The sequence below is a fragment of the Palaemon carinicauda genome, chromosome 4 (assembly GCF_036898095.1).
Source record: "Palaemon carinicauda isolate YSFRI2023 chromosome 4, ASM3689809v2, whole genome shotgun sequence".
Taxonomy (NCBI): Eukaryota; Metazoa; Arthropoda; class Malacostraca; order Decapoda; family Palaemonidae; genus Palaemon; species Palaemon carinicauda.
Window position 1 is genome coordinate 140718464 of NC_090728.1, and position 25000 is coordinate 140743463.

Genomic DNA, 25000 nt, shown 5'->3' on the forward strand with positions numbered 1-25000 from the left:
TCTAGTCTCTTTATTCCAGTCTTCTTCTTCTTCTTCTTCTTCTTATTATTATTATTATTATTATTATTATTATTATTATTATTATTATTATTATTATTATTATTATTATTATTATCATTATTATTATTATTATTATTATTATTATTATTATTATTATTATTATTATTATAACAACTTTTGTAACTAAAACCAAAGTTAAAAGAAAATCAGACAGTTACACGGCCTATGGTCTAAAAAAATGAAAACAGTCCAATAGCTAGCAAAAGTGTAAGAATGAACTATATAATTATGCAAAATAAAAAATGGCTAACTTGAAGGTTTCTGTAATTCTCCCTAGCAGACTCCAAGGCACAAGAATCATGAATACTTCAGTCTTACTGCCGTAAACATCACTCACACTACTGACTAGAAATCATCGTATATTGAAATCAAATTGTAAGAATATCACAAAGCTAATATCAAATAAGTACTTACACGATCACCACCATTCCCTTATTCGTCATGAATGACTTATTTCATATCAATCAAAGCATGAATATCGTATTTTACCTTTGGGAATGTATATCCACAGGGAATTTATTCATGATAAATACTTCTGGTTGGGCCAGGATTCGAACATATGCCTCTGAGTCCTACAAACCGAGCTATCAAGAGAGATATAAATTAATTCGATTCCTTGCCTACCCAGATGTCTTAGTTATCATTAGATATAAAATAAATGAGGTTTTCACAGAAACACTTTCGTAAGTTCTTAAGCCATATAATAAGTGAAAGTAATCAAAATAAACGTAATACACTGGAGGAGCTGTAAACAGTGGCGGGCTACGGGAAAGACTGCTTGCAATAATACCAGATAATTAAAATATGAAATGCATGCCACATGAGATAATATAAATGCTACATAGTATTCCCTAAGCTCCAATAAACGAGAATACTTGCATACATGTATTCCTAACACAACATATATGCTGAATGTGTATTAGCAATAAAGGTACATATAACAATGATACAGTAATCATATATATGGAAATAATTATAATGATAATCCATCACCTCCCCCTCCCCTTTGCGTTCAATGAGCTATATGAACGGGTATGGCGTCTCGGTGAACGCCGATACTCAGCTTGAGTGCCACTTTGCTGTTGTTGACTAGTATCAGGGACAACATCCTTCTTCTTTGGAGATTGCTGTGTCTCGTCAGGCAAATGTGAAGGAGAATGAGGTACAGGGCGTAAGAAACGGCGGTTACGCCATAATATTCTTCCTGAGGGTAACTTCACATGGTAGTCTCGTGACCTACCGATGCCCATAATAATGCCAGTCTTATCCCATCGCTTGGAGATAGGGTCTTGGATACGGACATTATCATTGAGTTTGAGTGGTTCCAAAGGGTGTGCACGGCTGTCGTACCTTATTTTGGCTGCTTCTGTACGTGATGCTACACGAAGGTCATATTCATTTGCTTTTTCTTGCCACTCCTGCTTGAATGATGATGCATGGGCTGGAATGCATGATCGAAGGGCTTGGCCATATAATATCTGCGCTGGAGAAAGGCCAGCATAGTTAGGAGTATTCCGTATTTCCAATAATCCTTTGTCGAAATCTTCGGTGTCGATGTTCCCAGAAGGTGCTACTTTTAGGATAAAATGTTTGACCTTCTTCACGGCTGCTTCGGCATGGCCATTACTTTGGGGATAGTAAGGTGTGGATATCACATGTTGAACACCCCATCGGGTAAGAAAATTCTTGAATTCTGAGCTGGTGAACTGAGGTCCACCATCTGTCCTCAGCCTTACTGGAACACCTAAGTCTCGGAAGATGTGACTGAAGTGTCGTGTTGTTACTTCCGCTGTAGTATTGGTACCAAATTTTACAACTACAGGCCATCCAGATAGTCTGTCTACATACACCAGGAAAGATTTCCCAGCAACACTGAAGAAATCAGCCGATACTGATTCGAAGGGGCGAGAGGGGTTTTCGTTGCATAATAGTGGTTCCTGCTGTTGGCTTGGCTGCATTATCTGACATGGCTCGCAGGCATGGACAGTATTTGCTATGTCTGAATTAATACCAGGCCAATATACAGTCTGCTTAGCCCGACGCTTAGTCGCCTCCACTCCACAATGGCTGTCATGAAGGCGTCTTAAAATGCTGCGTCGCATAGCTAAGGGAATTACTATTCGGCTACCATATAGGACAAGGTCATCCTCGGTATATAAATCCTCCCTTATTTTCCAATAGGGTAGTAGGTCATTGTGGAGATTGTAACGGTGACTGGGGAATCCGTTGGCAACGTTCTGGAGGAGTCTTGTGTACGAGGGGTCCTCACGTGCTGCGGTGCGAATCTCTTCCAAGATAAGATCTTGTGTATCTGATGTCTTCGCTTCTGAAATTGCATCCACAGTCTTGGCTACAACACTCCTGAGGGAAAGATGGGTTTCACTATTTAACATATCATCTTCAGGCGTTGGTTGGCTCACCGGGGAACGTGAAAGGGCATCAGGGATGCAATGTTCCTTGCCTTTACGCCATACTGCAGTGAAGATATAGGGTGAAATTTTCTCTTTCAGACGCTGAATACGTGTGTTTTCTATTGCATCCAATGTATATGTATTCAAGATGGGTATCAGGGGTCTATGGTCAGTCACCAATGTGAAATGGGGCAATCCAAGTAAGTAATGGCGACATTTATTCATAGCCCAAACTGAAGCTAAACATTCTAGCTCAATGGTGGCCCACCTAGTTTCTGCATCGGCCAAAAATCTTGAACCACACTGGACCATGCGGAAACGGCCTTCTCCATGGTCTTGTAGAAGTGCGTATCCTAAACCATATAAACGGGAAGCATCCGTTTGTAGTACGGTGGGGCAGGTAGGGTCGAAATGAGCCAGCACAGGTGGCTGAGAGAGAGCCTTTTTAACACTGGCAAATGCGGCATCATGATCTGCTGTCCACGTGAAGGATCTCTTAGGGCTCATCAGCGGCCGAAGCGGATCTGCTGCAGCTGCAAGATTGGGTGAAAATTCCGTTAATTGGTTAGTAAGGCCCATGAATGACCTTAAATCTGTCAGATTTGCTGGCTTTGGAAACTCTGATATAGCTCGAACTTTCTCCTTGTCAGCTGCAATTCCATTTTCAGATAACGTATACCCACAAAAAGATACAGTAGGGCTAGCAATAACAAACTTTTCTGCATTTAAAGTAATACCATGAGTCCTACAGCGAGACAAAACTTTGTTGAGCCTGCATAAGTGGGAATAATAATCCTTATCATATACAAGGATATCATCCACAACCTTAACACAATGTTGGATGCCCTGAAGAGCGATATCGCCTCTCCTGCAGTAGGCATCTCCTGAAGCGCTGAATCCCATGGGTGAACGACGATAGCGATACCGACCGTAAGGCGTAATGAATGTTGTAAGGGCTTGGTCTTCCTCTGCTAGTGGGATCTGCCAGTACCCACACAATGCATCCATGGTGGAGAAATACCTTGAATTAGGATCAATACTCCTGATTGCACTAAATGGTGATGGTGAAGGATGTGCAGGCCTTAAAACCTGTGAATTTAACTTGCTTAAATCTGTGGTGACACGAACACCACCTGTAGGTTTGGCTACGACCACTAAGGGGTGACACCATGGAGATGGCTGATCCCCAACAGGTTCAATGATGCCTTGTGCTACCATTGTCTCCAACTCGGTCTTGACGTCCTCTTGAAAGGCTAGTGGTATAAGACGTGGAGTGTAGATAGCAAAGGGTTTCACATCCTCTTTCAGGTGAATACGCATAGGTGGTCCAGTCATTGGCTTGAGTTGTGCTCCTTGATGAAACTGCTCCTTTGTCATTAGCACATCGCTATATTCCTTTAGAAAGTATTGCCTGGCTTCCTCAGGTGAGGATGTGGCTGGAGGCGGGGGAACTGACATTTTTTCACATGTATTAACTTGGCTGACTTGGACCTGACTGGTTCCTGCTGAAGTCCTGCTAAGTTTCCTCTCTTGCATTTGACGTGGGAAGTCCCAGGGAATGATCCTTAGGTGGCGGAGGGCATCATAACACAGTAATGGTGTTGGGAGAGAACTAAGAACATCAATATATCCCTTGTATGAGATATCACCATAAGTCATGACGGCCTCCATTGATCCCAAGACGTTACCTTCCATGGGTGATCCATCGGCGTTGGAAAACTGCAACTCAGGGGGCGGAGACAATTCCTTGACATCAATACCCAATGCTTGTAAGTGTTGCACTCCAAAAACAGTGGTATCTGCACCAGTATCAGGGATAACATTGATCTTCCCTGATTTACTGCCATATGTGACATGTAAATTAATAGGTGGTGAGGGACAACTTAGGGGACGTAAATTAACTGAACGTATGGCTGGAGAAGATATCTTGACAGTGTTCAATTTGGTGTCCTTTAAATCTTTCGACTCCCTTGGTCCCTTTGACTTTTTCTGTGCACAACAAACATCATAGTGGCCAAATTTATGGCAAATTCGGCACTCCTTAGCCAATGCTGAGCATGCGGCAGTATATGGGAAATGGCCAGTTTTAGCACAGTTCCTGCACTTGTGGGATACTGCCTTACATGTGTCACTATTATGCTGTTGACCACAATTCTTGCATCTGTTGCTTGAAGAAGTAGTTTTCTCCTGCTGATGATTTTTCTTAGGTTGCTCCGACTTAGCAAATGCCTTCTTTAACTTCTTGTAGTTTGACACTGCACGCACTGAAGTCTGTGGAGCTTTAAGCTCTGTCGTTGTCTTCTTTGCAGCCTCAAAAGCCCTGCAAGTCAGCTTCACTTCCTCAAGTGTTGTTGTTGTAGGCATGCTAATGAGCTTCTTGGTAAGTTCTTCATTCCTTATGCCAACCAAAATAGCATGTTTCATTTGGGCCTCCACACAGTTAACACCTTTACATAAATCAACCTCCTCTGAGAGCTGTTGTAAACGGACGAAAAAATCTGTTAATGACTCGCCTTCTGCTTGCTTGCATTGAGTAAAAGCTAACCGACGAAGTGCTTCATTCTGCTGACCCTTTATATAAGTTTCGATATGAGATAAAACATCATCCAAAAGCATAGTTGAGTCTGGTGGAATACCCAAATTGTGTTCTAATAAGCGTCTCATCTCAACACTGAGACATGCCCTTAGCTGTATCAACTGCTTAGGTTGAGGTAAATTATCCAAATCTACCATAACAGCATAATCCTTCCATCTCTGCTTCCATTCTGTGTATTGTCTATAAGTAACATCATGGGTTAATGGTGGAGGCAAATTTACTGTCACCTTAGGTGTCTGCACAGCTGAATTAGGCACTTGGAGAACACTTGCAGACGATGGTGCTGGGGTAGGGGGCCCTATACCACTTGCTTGGGGTAGGGTATGCCTGGGACCAGTCATAGCTTCAATTAATGCTTTGAATTCTTCCTGATGTCTGACATTGTCTTCTTTTCTTCTTTCTTCATCCTGTTTTCTTCTTTCTTCATCTTTTTTATCCATGTATTCAAACATTTTGCTGATTAAATCCATGGTTGAAGGGGTTGATGAAGGAGAAATAGATCTTGAATGCGTTGGAGATGACGTCATGTCAGTTGGGGTTGGGGATGATGGGGGAGAAACCTCAGAAGTCTTTGGTCTCCTTCCTTTATCGTGTTTCGGCGGCATAAATAGAAAAATCTCACGAAATCCAAGAGAAAATATCACTCAATGCCGTCAGTGGTAACGTCACAATGACGTCACAAACGGTAGCCAATCACCGAGTACAATAGCTCGAGGCAACAGAGCTATGCTGTATCTGGTAACACTGTGACTGCCGCGGCTGTTGCATGCACAGCGAGTGCCGTTAGTCTCCCCTCGAACGCAGCTGAGTATGAATGTGACGCTCTTGTTCCGGCCTCTGCATATGGCCGACGCACATTAGCTCTAATCTCAGATTGCTAAAATAAACAAAGCCCTATATAGAGTCACTGTAATCACAAAACAAAGTCACTGCCAGTGTATACATCCAAACAAAGTTATGGTTCACAACTGCTAACGAACTTGGTTACGATGAACACAAACACTTCTTGCATTGTCCAGGCCGGTTGGATAAGTTCACTAAATGATCAAAATTCACTTATGGCAAATCAATCACTGCGCCATCTTAGTTATCATTAGATATAAAATAAATAAGGTTTTCACAGAAACACTTTCGTAAGTTCTTAAGCCATATAATAAGTGAAAGTAATCAAAATAAACGTAATACACTGGAGGAGCTGTAAACAGTGGCGGGCTACGGGAAAGACTGCTTGCAATAATACCAGATAATTAAAATATGAAATGCATGCCACATGAGATAATATAAATGCTACATAGTATTCCCTAAGCTCCAATAAATGAGAATACTTGCATACATGTATTCCTAACACAACATATATGCTGAATGTGTATTAGCAATAAAGGTACATATAACAATGATACAGTAATCATATATATGGAAATAATTATAATGATAATCCATCAAGATGCACTTACCATATATGAATTTCCAGTGTATATACCATCCCAAAGGTAGAATTCGCTATTAAATGCCATTGTAGTTTATAGTTACAGTATTTAAAATCACAAGTTTTTATGATCGATAGTCCTTATATATATATATATATATATATATATATATATATATATATATATATATATATATATATATATATATATATATATATATATATATATATATATATATATATATATATATATATATATATATATATATATACTTTATATATATATATATATATATATATATATATATATATATATATATATATATATATATATATATATATATATATATATATATATATATATATATTAGGTGCAAGCGTAAAATTGAAAGTAAAAAAGAACAAGTAAACAAAGGTATGTGCATCGCTTGATGAAGAACAAACAACGAAGCTCTAACGTAGGAAACTCTTTTAAACCTAAATTTTCCCCTTTTCCAAATGCACAGATCATCTCGTAAATAGAACAAGGATTTTTGGGGATCGTTTACACGAAAATACAAAGGATTCGTACTTAGAATGAAATTGATAAGATAACATGTGTACCAACCGTGTGTCACACAATTGTATATAATTCCTTTTGCATATATTATGCTTGTATCTTCGCTCTTCCCTCGCACTAAACGAACATGAAAATTCATGTCTGCTGTTTTCCTCGGCAACATTGTCTGTCTTGTTAACTTGTTATGTCCTGTTGGCTTGAGGTTTTGTATATAAAGGAGAGTGTTCTATAATAATATAACTCAATTGATTGCATCCTGCCTTTGAGTTCACAACCCTTTCTCGGCACCGTCACATTGGTGACCCCGGAAGTCGACTCGCTCCCACTGCCTTCCACCCCCACCTCCCTCGCCCCTCCATCGTTGGTACTATGGTGGACTCTACTACAGCAGTTGGCGCTGCGGCCGCCCCATTGAAACTTTCACCGTTCGCCAGCGGAGAGGCATTCGCTTGGTTTCAGCGTGCAGAAGTCCAGTTTTGCATCAACGGCGTGACTCTCTCAACCACAAAAGCAGATTATGTTCTCGCGGCGATACCCGAGGGCACCTTCCCGGAAATATCCAACTGGCTTTGTGAACAAGGAGACACGCCAATAGCATACGACGCCCTTATGGACAGCCACTTCAAGACCTCCATCAACGCCTCCACCCCTGACGAAGAGGATGCCTATTCAACGTCAACTGAAACTGACATGAATGCCGTAGGACATACACGCCCACACCGTGACGTGCCGAAGCAGAGACAAAGCCGCCCACCACCCACCAATCGCTCGCGCCCCAACAAACGACTTCTACAGCCACTCACTACCTCCCATCCGCCGCAGTTTTGCTACTACCACTTCAGATTCGGGGCAACTGCGAAGAAATGTACCGAGGATTGTCAGTGGCCAAAAAACGTGTAAGTAGGCCATCGCTCGTGGCGGTGGCCTCCCATGTTTCTAAACTTTTCTTTTTACAGGATGCAGGAACGGGCGTGCGATTTTTGGTAGACACGGGTGCTTGTCGTTCTCTTTTGTCAAGGAGACTCTTCAAGACACGAAGTAGTCTGTCTACATCTGTCGACGTCCGCTTGGTAGCTGCCAACGGATCTGCGATACTCACCTACGGTTACGAGAAACTCACATTATCCTTCAGAAACAGTAAATTCAATTGGAAGTTTCTCGTTGCTGACGTCACCATGCCAATCCTCGGTGCGGATTTCCTCTCTCATTTCCACCTTCTGGTCGATGTCGCCCACCGACGATTGGTCAACGCAGACTCGTACTTGTCAACACCTCTTCAACCCGCCCCCTCTAACCTCGCTCTCCACATTAGCGCACCCACGGATGCCTACGCCCACCTCCTCACGTCGTAACCGGAAGTTTTCCGTCCAGAACTTCGCCAAACGCCCACAGTTCCAGCCAAGCACCGTATTTATCACCATATCAAGCGGAAGGACTTGAAGTGGGGTCCCCTTCAAGAAGCAGCCTTCTGCAATGCAAAGAAGGCCCTATCAACTGCTGCGGCTGTTACTTTTCCTATCCCACACGGCCCTCTCCTTCTCTCCACCGATGCCAGCGACGTCGCTATTGGTGCAGAACTCGAGCAGGTGGTCAAAGGCTCGCCCCACCCATTGGACTTCTTCAGCAGAAAACTGTCCAAGGCAGAATCGGGTTATTCTACCTTCGATCGAGAATTGCTGGCGGTGCACTTGGCTGTCCGTCACTTTCGCCATTTCTTAAAGGGTACGCCCTTCGTCATTCGCACAGACCTCATGCCCCTGCTGCACGCCTTCACTCGACAGTCTGACGCCTGGTCCGCCCATCAACGCCGACATCTCTCCGCCGTAGCTGAATACAATTGCACCCTCCAATACGTCCCTGGGAAAATGAATCCCGTTGCCGATGCCCTGTCAAGAAACACGTTGGCTGCCGTTCAACTGGGATTGGATTACAACGCCCTGGATGAAGCCCAACGACCGGATCCAGAGTATCAAGCTTGTAGGACATCCTGCACGTCCGTCCGTTGGGAAGACTTTCCCCTCGAAGTCTCCAACACCACCCTCCTCTGTGACGTCAGTAAAGGTAGACCGCGACCTTGGATTCCTGCTCCCATGCGCCGACAGGTGTTTGATTTCATTCACGGCCTTTCACATCCCTCGTGCGGTTCTACTGCACAGCTGCTGAAGGCAAAGTTCATTTGGCACAGCATTTCTAAGGATGCTAAGGATTGGGTCCGCGCCTGTACTTCTTGCCAAACTTCCAAAGTACATCGACACACGGATTCAGAAGTGCGCACCTTTCCTCAACCTCAGCGTCATTTTGCACACATTCACGTTGCCGTTGTAGGCCCCCTACCCACATCACAAGGACATTGTCACCTGTTTACCGTCATCGACTGCTCCACTCGTTGGCCTGAAGCTATTCCCATAGAAACTGCAACGTCTGCATCATGTACATCTGCCTTACTCTCTGGATGGATTTCAAGATTCGGTATCCCTGAGCATATTACTATTGACAGGGGAACCACTTTCACCTCTCAATTAGGTGACGTCATTAGCGAATCTCCTGGGCATCACCCTACATCAAACAACGGCTTACAACCCTGCTGCCAATGGAATGGTTGAATGTTTTCATCGCACCCTCAAATCAGCTTTGATGTCCCGCTGCAAGGATTGCAACTGGTTTACTCAGTTTCCCTGGGTCCTCCTAGGACTAAGGACTACTCCTAAAGATGCCCTCGAGGTCTCGGCAGCTGAAATGGTGTATGGCGACCCGTTGGTCGTCCCTGCCGATTTTTTTCCTTCTACAACCTCCTCCGACGATCTCCAGCGCATACGTGACGTCGTGGGAAAATTTACTCTGTGCCGCCAGACTTACAAGCCCACAGCGAAGCATCACATACCAGCGGACTTGCACTCTGCATCGCACGTCTTCCTGCGCAACGACACCAGCAAGTCACCACTAACGCCCCCTTACACGGGCCCTTTCCTTGCGATCCGACTCAGTCCAAAAGCATTCCTCCCAAACATTCGGGGCAAAGAAGATTGGGTCTCCATTGATCGTCTAAAACCTGCTTATCTTCTGCCAGATGACCCGCCTACAGTTCACCTCTCTAGATCAGGGCGCCCTATTTAACATGTTCAGTATGTCATTTTTAGAGGGGGAGCCATGTGCCAACCGTGTGTCACACAATTGTACATAATTCCTTTTGCATATATTATGCTTGTATCTTCGCTCTTCCCTCGCACTAAACGAACATGAAAATTCATGTCTGCTGTTTTCCTCTGTAACATTGTCTGTCTTGTTAACTTGTTATGTCCTGTTGGCTAGAGGTTTTGTATATAAAGGAGAGTGTTCTATAATAATATAACTCAGTTGATTGCATCCTGCCTTTGAGTTCACAACCTTCTCTCGGCACCATCACACATGGCATCTCTGTACCTAAATCTAACTAATGATTGTATGTTAAAATGATTTTGGAGGAACGTATATTCAGTGATTGTATTTGCATAATTAGATAATTTTTTTGTCAATATTGCACGCACACATAAATTTGAACTATTAACTGACAAGAACACAGACACACACTCAAATATTCAACTGTTATATGACTTCCTAAACAAGATCTAATATATACATTTTTATCTATTTCATCTCCGCAGTAGAATTACAAATAATTCTTTGACGGCCCTCTCAACGGCTCCAATGTATTCACGTGAATGGTAGCTTATGTATTTACATTTTAGTCTCATAAGAATATTGGAAACTTTCTACCTAAAGCCTTAATTCCGGCTATTTTATATGGTGAACCACCTACTTCCTTCCTCTATTTGTGTTTATCAACGTTCTGATTTCTTACTTATTCCTTTTTACCTTATCTCTAGTAGCCTACACCAAACTAACTTCCCCGTCAATCCCTACATTTGCTGACAACTCATTCTTTCACTGCCTTCTTTTGTAGAATTGATATATTGAAATACATTATCCTTATAATGTACCAAACTAAGACCACATTATTAGGCCTACCTGAATTCGACTGAAATGTATTGATTGTTATAAATACTATTATTTCTTTCGATAGCGTAGTTGATTGAGTCCCTTGTCCAGTTTTATTTTCCAATTCAAACACATATGTTTGAATCCTGGCCAAGGTATCAAAATTTATCCTAAAAAGAATTTCCTTATGGATATCTAAAGGATGGTCTCCCATGAAGCTTTCTGTTAGTCACCTTTTCCCCGATTAAAGGTGGCATAAATTCCAAATCAGAAATTTAATGACATCGATCCTTCCACCGTCAGTTTTTTGGAACATTACCTTGTCTCTTTTTTTTTTATACGTACTTCATATAATTTCCCAACCTTTGAGTGACGGGTAAATTGGCCCATTCAAGGAACAGTCCGCTTTTATTGTTATTTCTTATTCTCCTAATTTTTTATGACAATCCCTGGTTAGATAAAGGCATCGGATTTCCCCCATCCGTCTTTTTCTCTGTATACACACATACACACATGTATAGTAAGCGATATATATATATATATATATATATATATATATATATATATATATATATATATATATATATATATATATATATATATATATATATATATATATATATATATATATATACATACATATATATATATATATATATATATATATATATATATATATATATATATATATATATATATATATATATATATATATATATATATATATATATATATATATATATATATATATATATATATATACACACACACACACACACATATATATATATATATATATATATATATATATATATATATATATATATATATATATATATATATATAAATATGTATTAGTACATTATACTTATATATACATATTCACATATATATAGATAGTAGTACATATATATATATATATATATATATATATATATATATATATATATATATATATATATATATATATATATATATATATATATATATATATATATATATATATATATGTATATATATATATATATATATATATATATATATATATATATATATATATATATATATATATATATATATATATATATATATATATATATATATGTGTGTGTGTGTGTGTGTGTGTGTATTAGTACATTATACTTATATATACATATTCACATATATATAGATAGTAGTATATATATATATATATATATATATATATATATATATATATATATATATATATACAGTAGAACCTCGGTTTACGAATTTAATTCGTTCCTAATGCGAACTCGTAAACAGAAAAATTCGTATCGCGAAACGAATTTCCCCATAAGAATGTTATAAAATCGAAATAATTAGTTCAACCCATCTACAAAAACCAATTTTCACAAATTTTTTCCTTACACATACAGTACTCTACTGTACTCTACACAAAATTATTAAAATAATGCAGTCATTTAATGATGAAAATATGGATATGCATGCACAGTAAACCTGAACTTTACCTTAGAGGAGTGTCGCTGCTGGCTTGATGGAGACGAGAGGAGGGGAAGGAGAAGGAGGGGGTTACTGATTGGAGGGAGAATCTTACTCCATGAGAACTTCAGGAACGTTGACTGGAGTTCTCTCGCGAGAATGGCGTTCACTATCACTGGTTTTGCGTTTGCGAGACTCTTGGTCGTCGTCTTTCACAGTTCTTTTCTCCCCCTTCACAAGATATTTTTCAATAGACACCTGCTTTTTTCTGTTCTTTAGAATTTTATAGAAGTGACCCACCCCATTATCGACTAATAAATTTATTGCACGGTCTGTTTCAGCCTTATTCGGGACATTTTCCTCAAGAAAACTTTTCACGTCGTCCCACTTCTTTAAAAAATCTTTTATCTCACTCGAAGACAGTGATTTTGCAGTGCCTTCCTCCTCCTCAGATGAGATTTCCTCTATTACCTCTCTTTCCTGCTGCTTGTGCAGGTCCCTCAGCTCCTCGGTGGTCAGCTGCTCCTTATGCTCCTGCAGGAGGTCGTCGATGTCATCCGTGTCCACCTCCAGCCCCATTGCCTTGCCCAAGGACACAATATCCTCGTCAACTGCTTCCTCCTGGTTGGGTTCGAACCCCTCGAAATCCCGTTCTGCAACGGCGTCGGGCCACAGTTTCTTCCAGGCGGAATTGAGGGTTCTCCTGGTGACTCCTTGCCAGGCTTTATCAATTAAAGTCAGGCAGTTGTAGATGGAGTAGTGATCCTTCCAAAACTCTCTGAGGGTAAGGTTGGTGCCCTCTGTTACTTCAAAGCAGCGCTGGAACATAGCTTTGGTATAAAGTTTTTTAAAATTTGAGATCACTTGCTGATCCATGGGCTGGAGTATTGGAGTGGTGTTGGGGGGTAGGAACTTTACCTTAATGAACTTGTATTCCTCCGCTATGTCCTATTCAATGGCTGGAGGATGGGCAGGAGCATTGTCCATTAACAGCAAGGCTTTGAGTGGGAGGTCCTTCTCCTGGAGGTATCTCTTGACTTCGGGACCAAAAACCTCGTTCATCCACTCAACGAAGAAGATCCTTGTCACCCAAGCCTTCGTATTAGAACGCCATATGACGTGCAACTTTTTCTTCTGCACATTGTTCTTCTTGAAGGCTCGTGGATTCTCCGAGTGATACACCAGGAGAGGTTTAATTTTGCAATCCCCACTGGCGTTGGAACAGAACAGCAGTGTTAGACGGTCTTTCATGGGCTTATGGCCAGGAAGGGACTTTTTTTCTGCCGTGATATAGGTCCTCCTGGGCATTTTCTTCCAAAAGAGGCCTGTCTCATCACAATTAAACACCTGTTGGGAAACGTAGTCCTCGGAGTCCACGAGCCTTTTGAACTCTTTCACAAAAGACTCTGCTGCCTTCGTATCGGCGCTGGCCCCCTCGCCATGCCGAACAACACTATGGATACCCGTTCTCTTCTTGAATTTTTCAAACCAACCACAGCTTGCCTTAAAACTTTGTTTTTCTGCTGATGTGCCTGGCTCACTTCTCACCAAGTCCTCGTAAATGGTTCTTGCCTTCTCGCAAATCATGTTCTCATTTACTGAATCTCCTGCGAGCTGCTTTTCATTTAACCACACCATTAATAAATTTTCTACGTCATCAAGAATAGGTGGCCGTTGTTTTGACAACGACGATACACCTTCAGCTACTTTAGCAGCCTTTATTTCTTCTTTTTTCTTTAATATTGTGCATATCGTCGACTGCGAGCGATTGAATAAACTAGCAATGTCTTTCACACGCATGCCTTGGTCATGCTTCTCGGTGATCTCCTTCTTCATCTTGCTCGTTATCATCAGCTTCTTCTTACTGCTTTCCTTCTTCGACATCTTAGGAGCCATTGTCTATCACAATAATACACAGTACAGTACTGTAATCACAAATGATTGAAAATAAAACAAATCACAAACCACGTGTAAAAATCACAAAGAAATCGTCCACGAATTCACTAAGTATGTATGCTATCGAGACGGCGGATACTGAGATAATGAACGAGTGAAGGGGGTAATAAAGGGGTTAAGGGGGTGGTAGGTATGCATGGGAGGAGTCACGTGACTCCATTTTGAGATGCTGTCGTTAAGTTATTTCCATGAAAAATGCGATCAGGAAGCGCGGCGTTAACACTTTTCCACAAAAAACGGCGCGTGGGAGGGAAATCTAAATTCGTTAACCGATACAATATTCGTTAACCGAGACGAATTTTTCAGAGAAAGTCACTTCGTAAACCGAAAAACTCGTAAGCGGAGTTGTTCGTAAATCGAGGTTCTACTATATATATATATATATATATATATATATATATATATATATATATATATATATATATATATATATATATATATATATATATATATATATATATATATATATATATATATATATATATATATATATATATACATATTTATATATATTGTAATATTATTGCTTTATTTTTCTAAATTATTTAAGTTTTTATAGATGTATAAGGTTTATTATACTGTAGACTTATTGTTTACTTTTTTTGGATAGTTTGTCTTTTCACTGGTGGTTATGTTAGTGTTTATAATGGACTAACGGCTGTTTTATATTTTCAAGTGGTGTGGATTACGTGGCTGCGCTCCTGCGTGAACGGAGTTTTGGAGGGGCTTTTTTTGAGGATGGTTCCTTAGTGTATTTCTGAGCCTCCAACATTGAAGGGCACGACATTTGCTACTGGATTATATTTACTCCTCGCCATTGCAGAGCTACAGTGTGAAGCTATTTAGCTTTTTGGATATCCTTTCTCTGCAGCAAGGACCCAGATCATCTTAACATTTTATATACTGCCCTTGGTTCAGTAAAAGCCAAGGGGACCTCTCTGTCCCAAGGTAATAATATTTATACCTATTCAAGTATTGTGATCACGACCTGTCAGCTGACGTCATTACTGGAGCTTGTGAAAGCCTTTCAATCAAACCAGCCATCGTCCACTAGATAGGGATATTTAGTTTGTATTTGTTAGGATGTTCTCACTTTTCGTTGGCCTTCTCCTTTCTGGACCCTCTCTCCTTTTAGTATGTTTGTGTTGATGACCTTTCTTTAATTGTGTAATTGTTTTCTTTTGCAGGGAGTTTAAGAGTGAGTGTGTATCATTTATTATTTTATTATTGTGGTTCAGGTGTTATTTTTGTCTAAATATTATGTATTAAAATTAAGGAGATTTTTGTGGTATTTTCTTTGTCCCCTTGAGTTGACTTTGCACTCGTATTGATGTTTGGATACTATTCCACCTTTAGTGGACTTAGTACGTTATGATGGTGAATACTATTTGATAAGTGTAGTGTTTTTGTGTGGTGGTCAAAGCCAGCCATCACAAGTGGCGACCGTGACAGGATATTTCGTTCCTGAGTATTCACCAGTGTTTGTGCAAAGTTAATTCTTGGGGTAATTTTTCAGGCAGTGTATTTTCACCTCCTCGGTGTTGTTTTGTGCAAATTCAGTATTTTGTTTGAATAAGTAAACATGGTTGTTAACGTACTAGAACTCCTTAGAGGAGAGGGATGGCAAGAGAGGTTGGCAGAGTTAAATAGGGAAGACTTGGAAATTGTAGCAGAACATTTTGAATTGGAATATGATGTGTCCATAAGAAAGGGTGTATTGCTATTGCTCATTTATGATTATGTTAAAACTGTAAAGACAGGTGGGGAACAAGAGGTGAAACCGGATGAAGTAGTGTCTATAGAAATTTTGGATAAGCAGATTGTCCTGAGACAAATGGAATTTGAAATGGAAAAGTTTAAGGCAGGGGAAAGAGAAAAAGAGAGGCAGCATGAGATTGCCATGAGAAACCCAGGTTCTTTTTCCCCCGCCCATTCCCCAAATAGGTTAGTAACTCCTGCTATCAATTTATCGCAGGCTCTCAAATTTTTACCTAAATTTGAAGAAAATAATGTAGCAGAATTTTTTGTATCGTTTGAGAGGATTGCTGCAAGGTTGGAGTGGCCCCAAGAGTATTGGACCACTCTTATACAAAGTTAATTGGTTGGAAGAGCTCAGAGGGTATATGTAACGCTGGAGGAGGATCTATCAGCAGATTATGAGAGTGTGAAGGCTATTGTCTTGAAGGCCTATGAGTTAGTCCCTGAAGCTTATAGGCAACGCTTCCGGGACTTAGAGAAATGTAGGGAACAAACTTTTGTTGAATTTGCCATGGCGAAGGAACAGTATGCTAGCGATTGGTTCAAGTCCAAGGAGGTGGGAGATTTTGAGAAATTGAAGGAGTTAATGTTGGAGTTTAAGAGCTGTGTCCCGGATAAGCTGAAGGTCCACCTCGAAGAGTTAAAACTCGACTGTTCAGGAGGTAGCCATCGCTAGTGACGAATATTGCTTGTCTCATAAGAGTGAGTTAGGGGGAGTAACGACAAAGGTGAATTCTGGTTGGTTAAGATGGGTAGGAATAATAATGCTATTCCTAATAATAATGCTAAGGTGTTTAGTAGAAATAATCAGGGAAGTAATAATAATCAGGGTAATGCTAATAATAATTTTTCTCCTAACAGAGGCAATAGGCCAAGTATATACAATCCAGAGAAATTGAAAACATTGACGTCCTTCTTTTGCAATAAGAAGGGGCACGTAAAGAGTATGTGTTATGCGTTTAGAAAATCCCAAAATGCTAATGTTAGGCCAGTGATGGGCGTGGAAGAGAGAGAGAGAGAGAACCTACCCCAACAACATCCGCTGATCAATGACTACCTGGTTGTTTTGACAGATATTTATCCTTCGGTAGTGTCTCCTTCGCCAATTCGTCCGAGAAAAGACGTGTGCGTATTTTGCGTGATACCGGTGCAGCTCAGTCTTTGATTTTAAGGGAGGCATTAACTTGTAATTTTGTACCCAAAAGTAGGGAATTTGTGTTATTGGCTGGTTTTTCTGATTCCGTAAAGTCGTATGCTATTGAAAATTTTAATTTAATCTGCCCTTCCTTTGCAGGGAATTTGAAATTGGCCATAGTTGATAAATTCCCGGTTAAGGAGGTTGATGTTGTATTAGGGAATGATGTGGCTATGAAGAATAATAATTGTCCGATATTGATAAACCCTGATAGTGAAGTAGCAGCAGTTACTCGTTCTAGTGCTAGAATTGTTGACGCTGCAGAGTCAACAATTGATGTAGATTTAAGTAGTTTAGATCGTAGTGATAGCCTAGCTGTAGATCTTGGAATGTTAACGGGCAAGTTAAATTGGACTACTGAAGAGCTAATCAAAGCCCAGAAAAAGGAGTTTCGGGAACTCCCTATAGAGTCAGGGGAGGTGTCTGATATGACTGGTCCCAAATTTAAGATATTTAATAATATTTTATATAGGTTGAGTAGGCCTATGGGGGTGGATAATGTTGATTATGAAATTGTGAAACAGATAATGGTTCCTTTTGGTTACAGGAAGGAGTTAATGTCATTGGCGCACGAAAGTGGTCTGGCCGGCCATTTTGGAATTCATAAAAACTTCTTGCAAATTGTTAGGGAATTATTATTGGCCGAAGTTGAAGGCAGATGTAAAGAAGTTTGTCAATAGTTGTGATGTGTGCCAGAGGGTCGGTAAACCCAATCAGCGGATTCCAAAATCGCCTCTATGTCCTATTCCTGTAGTTTCCGAACCTTTTAAGGAAGTCATTATTGATGTGGTTGGACCATTACCGAAGACGCGTAGTGGTAATGAATATATTTTGACAATCATGGATAGGATATCTCGATATCCCGAGGCAATACCACTACGTACAATAAAAAGTGTTAAAATTGTAGATGTACTAATTGACTTTTTTACCAGGTTTGGGATGCCTAAGATTATTCAATCGGATTGTGGTTCTAATTTTGTTAGCAGGTATTTCAGAGATAAAATGGCAGAGTTAAATATAAAGCATGTGACCTCTTCTCCATATCATCCGGAAAGCCAGGGAGCTCTGGAGAGATTTCATCAGACCCTGAAATCCATGGTAAAGAAATATTGTTTGATTAATGGTTCTGAATGGGATAAGGAATTACCTTATTTGTTGTTCGCTTTTCGTTCTGTCCCAAGTCAGTCTTTAGGTTTTTCGCCTTTCAGCCTTGTGTTTGGCCATTGTGTTCGAGGTCCTCTTGATGTGGTTCGTGAGTCTTGGGAGGGAGACGTCCCTGAGGTTAGTTTATTGGATTATGTGTCTAATCTAGGCGATAAATTAACCAAGGCTTGGAAATTTGCGGGTGAAAACTTATTATGTAGCCAAAAAAGAATGAAGTTTTTCTTTGATAGAAGGTCCAAGGCACGTGACTTTGCGGTAGGCGATAAAGTATTGGTTTTGTTACCCTTACTATTATTATTATTACTACTATCCAAGCTACAACCCTAGTTGGAAAAGCAAGATGCTATAAGCCCAGGGGCTCCAACAGGGAAAAATAGCTCAGTGATGAAAGGAAATAAGGAAATAAATAAATGAAGAGAACAAATTAACAATAAATCATTCTGAAATAAGAACGACATCAAAACAGACATGTCATATAATAAACTATCAACAACATCAAAAACAAATATGTCATAAATAAACTATAAAAAGACTATGTCTGCCTGGTCAACAAAAAAGCATTTGCTCCAACTTTGAACTTTTGAAGTTCTACTGATTCAACCACCCGATTAGGAAGATCATTCCTCAACTTGGTCACAGCTGGAATAAAACTTCTAGAGTACTGCGTAGTATTGAGCCTCGTGATGGAGAAGGCCTGGCTATTAGAATTAACTGCCTGCCTAGTATTACGAACAGGATAGAATTGTCCAGGGAGATCTGAATGTAAAGGATGGTCAGAGTTGTGAAAAATCTTATGCAACATACATAATGAACTAATTGAACGACGGTGCCAGAGATTAATATCTAGATCAGGAATAAGAAATTTAATAGACCGTAAGTTTCTGTCCAACAAATTAAGATGAGAATCAGCAGCTGAAGACCAGACAGGAGAACAATACTCAAAACAAGGTAGAATGAAAGAATTAAAACACTTCTTCAGAATAGATTGATCACCGAAAATCTTGAAAGACTTTCTCAATAAGCCTATTTTTTGTGAAATTGAAGAAGACACAGACCTTATATCTTTCTCAATAAGCCTATTTTTTGTGAAATTGAAGAAGACACAGACCTTATATGTTTCTCAAAAGTAAATTTACTGTCGAGAATCACACCTAAAATTTTGAAAGAGTCATACATATTTAAAGAAACATTATCAATACTGAGATCCGGATGTTGAGGAACCACCGTCCTTGACCTACTTACAATCATACTTTGAGTTTTGTTAGGATTCAACTTCATACCCCATAATTTGCACCATGCACTAATTCTAGCTAAATCTCTATTAAGGGATTCACCAACCCTAGATCTACATTCAGGGATGGAATTGATGCAAAGAGAGTAGCATCATCTGCATATGCAACAAGCTTGTTTTCTAGGCCAAACCACATGTCATGTGTATATAGTATGAAAAGTAATGGGCCAAGAACACTACCCTGTGGAACACCAGATATCACATTCCTATAATCACTATGGTGCCCATCAACAACAACTCTTTGAGATCTATTACTTAAAAAATCAATAATAATGCCAAGAAACGACCCACCCACTCCCAACTATTTCAGTTTGAAAACAAGGGCCTCATGATTAACACGGTCAAAGGCAGCACTAAAATCAAGGCCAATCATACGAACTTCCCGACCACAATCAAGGGATTTCTGTACAGCATTGGAGATTGTAAGAAGGGCATCACATGCTCCAAGGCCTTTACGAAAACCAAATTGCAAACTAGGGAGTAGATGATTACCTTCAGCAAACCTATTAAGACGTTTTGCCAGACGACGTTCAAAAACTTTAGATAATATGGGATTTATGGAAATTGGGCGGTAATCAGTGGGACTTGAGCTACCACAAACACATTTACATAGAGGAGTAACATTACCAATACTCCAACTAGTGCTAAAAGCTCCTCTTCTTGCTAACTTGCGCAAAATAACAGATAACTTTGGAGCTAAGAAATCTGCTGTCTTTATAAAAAACAAAGGAAAAATATCATTTGGGTCTACACCTCCATAAGCATCAAGGTCCATCAACAGAGCTTTAATCTCACGAGATCGAAAAGCTAAACTAGTTAGTTTAGCCTCAGGAAAACAGGAATGAGGAAGTTCAAGTTTTTCATTACTCTGTTTACTGTCAAAAACATCAGCCAAAAGGGTTGCCTTTTCCTTTGGACAGTGAGTGACTGAGCCATCTGGTTTAAGTAAAGGAGGAACTGTTGCATCTACACCAAAGAGTGCAGATTTAAGGGTAGACCACCATTTATGTTCCTGAGTTGTACCAGAAAGTGTTTCTTTTATGGTTAAATTGTACTCCTTTTCAGTTGAGGCATAAACTCTCTGAGCAAAAGCTCGAAGCTGAGTATAGTTGTTCCAGGTCAAATCCGATCTGTTACCCTTCCAAAGTTGATAGGCCTCCTGCTTCTCCAAAAAAGCACGTCTACAATCATTATTGAACCACGTTTTGTCCTTCACTCGGTACCTTAGCGCACGAGAAGGGATACGCCTATCAATTATGTTGACTAGATTCTCATTCAAAGGGACAACAGGATCTACACTATTATATAATTGTGACCAATTCAAGCACAAAAGATCATGTAAAATCCCATTCCAGTCTGCTTGGGATTTCATATAAATTTTACAAGAATATGATATATCAGGGACAGGCTGCTCAGTCTTCACTAATAATGAAATTAAGGCATGATCAGATGTCCCGACTGGAGAACCAACCTTACCAGTTATAACGCCAGGGGAGTCAGTGTATACAAGGTCCAAGCAATTACCAGACCTGTGAGTAGCTTCATTTATGATTTGCTCACAGCCTGATTCAGAGGCAAAGTCTAAAGCTCTTAAGCCATGGCGATCGGTAGGAGAGATAGAACTTAACCACTCCCTATGGTGAGCATTAAAATCACCAACAAAGACAAAAGAAGCCTTTCTATCGTCTTCTTGTATCTTAGCCATAATGGTAAGGAGACAATCGAAGATAGGGATGGCATCACGTTTCAACATTATTGGCTTCTTGAAACCAGTTATAAGGAGCTCACATGAGTGCCTCATATTAGAAACCAAAGTTTCTGAGCACAAAAGAATATCATACTGTCTGGACGCAACTGTAAGGTCTTGGATATTTGCATGAAGACCACGAATATTGCAATACAGAAGACGACATTGACGAAATCTAGGACGTACTGGTCCAGGATTTCGCTCAATGTCTCCAGACAGCATAAGAATTAATAGAAATAAAAAAGAGACATCATACTTAAAAACTAGATTAACAAGAATTATAACAAAAACAATACGTACAGAATTATAAACAAAGTGATTGATGATACCCATAGACTATAGTAAAAAGTCGGAAAAACTGGTCAACATGGAGAAGGCGATACACCATGCAAGGCTAAATACCCTCCAGGATAGCCACTTCAACTGAAGGGAGGACAGTAAGGATGGTTTTGAGAAGAAAAAGAATCAGAAAAAGGAAAAGACAACCTCTTGATAAACCACCAGGCATCCATGGCCCTTCTATTAAGCCTGCCCAACACACCTTTTCAAAAAAAACAAGAGGAAGAAAAAAAAAATAAGATAGAATAGTGTGCCTGAGTGTACCCTCAAGCAAGAGAACTCCAACCCAAGACAGTGGAAGACCATGGTACAGAGGCTATGGCACTACCCAAGACTAGAGAACAGTGGTTTAATATTGGAGTGTCCTTCTCCTAGAAGAGCTGCTTACCACAGCTAAAGAGTCTCTTCTACCCTTACCAAGAGGAAAGTACACTGAACAAATTGCAGTACAGTAATTAACCCCTTAGGTGAAGAAGTGTTAAGTATCTCATTGTTGTCAGGTGTATGAGGAAAGACGAGAATATGTAAAGAATAGACCAAACTATTCTGTGTAAGTGTAGGCAAAGAAAAAATAAGCCGTGACCAGAGAGAGGGATCCAATGCATTGCTGTTTGGCCAGTCAAAGGATCCAATACCTCTCTAGTGGTAGTATCTCAACGGGCGGCTGGTGCCCTGGCCAACCTATTGAAATCCATTGAAAGCTTCTTTTTCAGGTCCTTGGAAAATTTTGAAAAAAATAAGTGAAGTTAACTATTTAGTGGAGACACCTCAAAGAAGGAAACCTTTTCAACTGTGTCATGTAAATATGTTGAAAGCTTATATGGAACGGGAAAAAGTCATTCCTGTGGCAACTATTGGGAACACGGTAGATTCTGAGAACAATAACCATTTTTCTTTTTCAGAGGGGGAGGGTATTGATGATAATTGTTTTAATGGATGTGAATGGCGGTCGGATAATAGAAAGTCTTTGGAAAAATTTTCGGGAGTAATTTCACATTTAAGTTTAAGATTTTTTTTTTAGTATTGGTTATATATTGCTATCCTTGTGAGCTGCAAACCTTGATACTTGCCCCCCCCCCCCTCTTTCCTTTTGTTTGTCATGTTTTTGCAGTTTGTTTAATAATAATTTTTGAGTGTATGTTTGATATTTCAAATTTTTGAGTGTTGGTTTAATATTTCATTATGTGATAACCTGTATGTTGTTATTCAAATGACTTTAAAAAAAAAAAAAAAAAAAAAAAAAAATTTTTTTTTGGTTGGGTGAGGAGGTGTAATATTATTGCTTTATTTTTCTAAATTATTTAAGTTTTTATAGATGTATAAGGTTTATTATACTGTAGACTTATTGTTTACTTTTTTTTGATAGTTTGTCTTTTCACTGGTGGTTATGTTAGTGTTTATAATGGACTAACGGCTGTTTTATATTTTCAAGTGGTGTGGAATACGTGGCTGCGCTCCTGCGTGAACGGAGTTTTGGAGGGGCTTTTTTTGAGGATGGTTCCTTAGTGTGTTTCTGAGCCTCCAACATTGAAGGGCACGACATTTGCTACTGGATTATATTTACTCCTCGCCATTGCAGAGCTACAGTGTGAAGCTATTTAGCTTTTTGGATATCCTTTCTCTGCAGCAAGGACCCAGATCATCTTAACATTTTATATACTGCCCTTGGTTCAGTAAAAGCCAAGGGGACCTCTCTGTCCCAAGGTAATAATATTTATACCTATTCAAGTATTGTGATCACGACCTGTCAGCTGACGTCATTACTGGAGCTTGTGAAAGCCTTTCAGTCAAACCAGCCATCGTCCACTAGATAGGGATATTTAGTTTGTATTTGTTAGGATGTTCTCACTTTTCGTTGGCCTTCTCCTTTCTGGACCCTCTCTCCTTTTAGTATGTTTATGTTGATGACCTTTCTTTAATTGTGTAATTGTTTTCTTTTGCAGGGAGTTTAAGAGTAAGTGTGTATCATTTATTATTGTATTATTGTGGTTCAGGTGTTATTTCTGTCTAAATATTTTGTGGTATTTTCTTTGTCCCCTTGAGTTGACTTTGCACTCGTATTGATGTTTGGATACTATTCCACCTTTAGTGGACTTAGTACGTTATGATGGTGAATACTATTTGATAAGTGTAGTGTTTTTGTGTGGTGGTCAAAGCCAGCCATCAATATATATATATATATATATATATATATATATATATATATATATATATATATATATATATATATATATATATATATATATATATATATATATATATATATATATATATATTCAACTTATAAGTATTAATGCACAAATAGCATATTACATTGAATTCATTTTTCCCTGGGAATATATTGCACTCTAGGAAATAATATAAATCTCATAAGAGCATTTACCAATATCGGAATTTGAAATTATACCTTTTAGATTTGATTCTTGTACACTAAAGAAAGCTTTATGAGAAATCTGAAGAAAAAAAGGTTCACCAACTCTGTTCTAAGAAAAATAAAGAAATACTCAATATAAAAGACAGCATTTGTAATTGATTTTAGTTATAATAAAGACTTTGCAATCTAGTACAGCCTTGAAATAAAGAAAAGTTGAATGGTGAAATAATTAATATTACATTAATATAACTGGAAAAGCGACTTCCGAATGAAAATAATGAAAATAATTAATTGAAGAGTTTTTCTTCAGAAAATGAAGAAAGAAAATTCGTTGAAAAATTGTCCAGATCTGAGCAAATCTTCATTGTAATTTTCTTGCGTTTTGAGTAAAAAGGATTGAACGACAGAAAGGAATAGAAATCGCTTCATTTGTACAGCCTCGTATTAGATACAAATCCATGTTGACATCTCCATCAGTCCATGGAGAATAGAGAACAGAGAATGGAGACGATATTATCTTAAAAGTAAAAAAAAAAATATACAAGATACCAGAAATAAGAGTGTCATGGATACATAGATGAAGAATAAATGTCTTAGAAGCAGACGATTATAATTCCTTTGCCTTGCAGATCATGACGAAATAAATATATGCAAAGCGTGATTTTATAGTATTTGTATAATACAA